Genomic DNA, 3,730 nt, shown 5'->3' with positions numbered 1-3,730 from the left:
GAATAACTCCACAATCAGATTCAGAATTTGGGACCTGAATATTTTATGGAAGTCTGATTCCCTGAGTAATGTCACAGTTTTCTAAAGATCATATCTGGTTTGAATGTGGAAAAAAAATCAATAAAATATTGGGGAAGATAATGATGGAAAAAGGCCAGTAATTTAATTTGTTTTTCTTTCTTTTTTATTGGATATTTTCTTTATTTACATTTCAAATGTTATCCCTTTTCCTGGTTTCCCATCTTAAAAACACCCTTTCCCTATCCCCTCCTCCCTCCCCCTGCTCTCCAACCCACCCATTCCCTCTTCCTAGCCCTGGCATTACCCAACACTGGGGCATAGAACCTTCACAGGACCAAGGGACTCTCCTCCCATTGATGACCGACCAAGCCATCCTGGCTACATATGCAGCTGGAGTCATGAGTCCCACCATGTGTATTCTTTGGTTAGTGATTTTGTCCCTGGGAGCTCTAGGGGTATTGGATAGTTCATATTGTTGTTCCTCCTATGGGGATGCAAACCTCATCAACTCCTTAGGTCCTCTCTCTAGGTCCTTCATTGGTAACCCTATGCTCAGTCCAGTGGATGGCTATGAGCATCCACTTCTGTATTTGTCAGGCACTAGTAGAGCTCTCAGTAGAGAGCCATATCAGGCTTCTGTCAGCGAGCACTTATTGGCATGTAAAACAGTGTCTGGTTTGGGTGATTGTATATGGGATGAATCTTCAGCAAAATAGCTGGATATAAAATTAACTCAAATCAGTGGTCTTCCTCTACACAAAGGATAAACAGGCTGAGAAAAAAATTAGGGAAACAACACCCTTCACAATGGTCACAAATAATATACCTTGGTGTGATGCTAACTAAGCAAGTGAAAGACCTGGATGATAAGAACGTCAAGTCTCTGAAGAAAGACATTGAAGAAGAACTCAGAAGAAAGGAAGAACTCCCATGCTCATGGATTGGCAGGATTAATATAGTAAAAATGGCCATCTTGCCAAAAGTAATCTATAGATTCAGTGCAATCCCCATCAAAACTCCAACTCAATTCTTCATAAACTTAGAAAGAGCAATTTCCAAATTCATCTGGAATAATAACAACACCAAAAAAAAAAAAAAAAAAAAACAGGATAGCAAAAACTATTCTCGGAAGCCGGCCGAGGATACACACGTGGGTTCTGCTGTGGATTCTGCTGCCTTCTCGGCGGACGTGGACGCGTGTTCTCTGAGCGAGTGCGAGCCACCGTTCGGGCAACATGGGTCGCTCGGGGAAATTGCCCTCTGGTGTCTCGGCCAAGCTGAAGCGCTGGAAGAAAGGGCACAGCAGCGACAGCAACCCCGCCACTTGTCGCCATCGCCAGGCCGCTCGGAGCCGCTTCTTCAGCCGCCCGTCAGGAAAGAGCGACCTGACAGTTGATGCTGTGAAGTTGCATAATGAGCTGCAGTCGGGCACCCTGAGCCTGGGCAAAAGCCAAGCCTCTGAGACGACCATGGACCAAGAGCCGGAGGTGGCTTTCACTGAGAAGTCCTCGGGCACGTTTCTGAGTGGCTTGTCAGACTGTACAAACGTCACTTTCAGCAAAGTGCAGCGCTTCTGGGAATCCAACTCAGCTGCTGACAAGGAGGTTGCAGCGAGACCTGGGGCTAGGCCATCTTGCTCGATTTTTTGGAACTGCAGTGACCTGTCTTCTCTCCCCTCATTCACAAGTAGTGGTGGCTGCTACCCAGACTCTGAAGGAGATCCTGAAGGAGTGTGTGGCTCCACACATTGCTGACATTGGCTCTGTGACCTCTTCAGCCTCGGGCCCTCCCCAGTACATCACTAAGATGTTCAGGGCAGTGGAAGAGGGCCTCACATACAAATTTCATGCGGCCTGGAGCTCTGTGCTGCAGCTCCTGGGTGTCTTCTTTGAAGCTTGTGGAAAGCAGGCCCATCCTGTGATGAAGAAGTGCCTCCAGTCCCTGTGTGACCTGCGCCTCTCTCCTCACTTCCCCCACACAGCAGCCCTAGACCAGGCTGTGGGGGCTGCAGTGACCAGCATGGGTCCCGAGGTGTTGTTGCAGGCCGTGCCCTTGGAAATCGATGGCTCTGAGGAGACTCTGGATTTCCCACGGAGCTGGCTGCTGCCTGTTATCCGCGATCATGTTCGGGAAACCAGGCTTGGTTTCTTCACCACTTACTTCTTGCCCTTGGCCACCACTCTTAAAAGAAAAGCAATGGACCTGGCTCAGGCAGGCAGCACAGTGGAGTCGAAGATTTATGATACCCTCCAGTGGCAGATCTGGACCCTCCTGCCTGGGTTCTGCACAAGGCCCACAGATGTGGCTGCCTCCTTCAAAGGTCTGGCACGGACTCTGGGCACAGCTATCAGTGAACGCCCAGACCTGAGGGTCACTGTGTGCCAGGCCCTACGCACCCTCATCACTAAGGGCTGTGAAGCAGAGGCTGACCGTGCTGAAGTGAGCCGCTTTGCCAAAAACTTCCTGCCAATCCTCTTCAACCTGTATGGGCAGCCTGTTGCAGCTGGAGAGGCGGCAGCCCCTCGCCGTGCTGTGCTGGAAACCATCAAAACTTACCTCACCATAACTGAGTCTCAGTTGGTGAATGGTTTCCTGGAAAAAGCCACTGAGAAGGTTCTCGATCCTGCCAGCTCTGATTTCACCAGATTGTCTGTCCTGGACCTGGTTGTGGCTTTGGCTCCTTACTCGGATGAAGCTGCCATCACTAAGCTATACGTTACCATCCGACCCTACCTTGAGAGCAAGGTGCATGGGATACAGAAGAAGGCCTACCGTGTGCTGGAGGAGGTGTGTGCCAGTTCTCAGGGCCCCGCGGCCCGCTTCGTGCAGAGCCACCTGGATGATCTGAAGAAGACTCTGCTAGACTCGCTTCGGAGCACATCCTCGCCTGCTAAAAGGCCCCGTTTGAAGTGCCTCATACATATTGTGAAGAAGCTGTCGACTGAGCACGAGGAGTTCATAGCAGCCCTCGTCCCAGAGGTGATCCTGTGCACCAAGGAGGTGTCAGTGGGTGCACGGAAGAGTGCATTCACCCTGCTGGTGGAGATGGGCCACGCTTTCCTGCGATTTGGCTCCAGCCAAGAAGACGCTCTGCAGCGGTACCTTGTCCTCATCTATCCTGGCCTTCTGGGTGCAGTTACCACAGTCAGTTGCAGCATTTTGGCTCTGACCCACCTCTTGTTTGAGTTCAAAGGGCTGATGGGAACCAGCACAGTGGAGCAGCTCTTGGAGAACGTGTGCCTGCTGCTGGCCTCTCGAACCCGTGATGTGGTCAAGTCTGCACTAGGCTTCATCAAGGTGGCCGTGGTGGTCATGGACGTGGTGCACCTTGCTAAGCACGTGCAGCTAGTGATGGAAGCCATTGGAAAGTTGTCAGATGACATGCGACGGCACTTCAGGATGAAGCTTCGGAACCTGTTCATAAAGTTCATCCGCAAGTTTGGATTCGAGTTGGTGAAGGGTCTGCTACCTGCAGAATACCACAAAGTCCTGATAAACATCAGAAAAACTGAGACCCGAGCCAAGAAGGATCGCGCCCTGAGCCATGCTGCTGTAGAGGAGGAGGAAGAGGAGGAAGAGGAAGAGGAGCCTGTCCAAAGCAAAGGTGACAGCATTGAAGAGATTTTGGCTGACTCTGAGGATGAAGATGAGGAAGAAGAAAGAGGCCGGGGCAAGGAGCAGCGGAAGCTGGCACGACAGAGGAGCCGGG

The 3,730-nt window shown here is 51.0% G+C and overlaps 1 pseudogene across 1 annotated transcript in view; it reads left to right on the top strand.

The window, feature by feature from the left end:
- The first annotated feature begins 1,256 nt into the window (after window positions 1-1,256).
- Window positions 1,257-3,730, top strand: part of LOC110327620 — a 6,473-nt pseudogene continuing 3,999 nt past the window's right edge. The window contains exons 1-2 of the transcript XR_003844632.1: window positions 1,257-1,613; window positions 1,648-3,724. The product of XR_003844632.1 is annotated as an RRP12-like protein pseudogene (transcript). The remainder of the gene's footprint in view (window positions 1,614-1,647; window positions 3,725-3,730) is intronic.

The sequence above is a fragment of the Mus pahari genome, chromosome 10 (assembly GCF_900095145.1).
Source record: "Mus pahari chromosome 10, PAHARI_EIJ_v1.1, whole genome shotgun sequence".
In the NCBI taxonomy this organism is placed as follows: Eukaryota; Metazoa; Chordata; class Mammalia; order Rodentia; family Muridae; genus Mus; species Mus pahari.
This window is presented reverse-complemented; position numbering and strand designations above follow the sequence as displayed.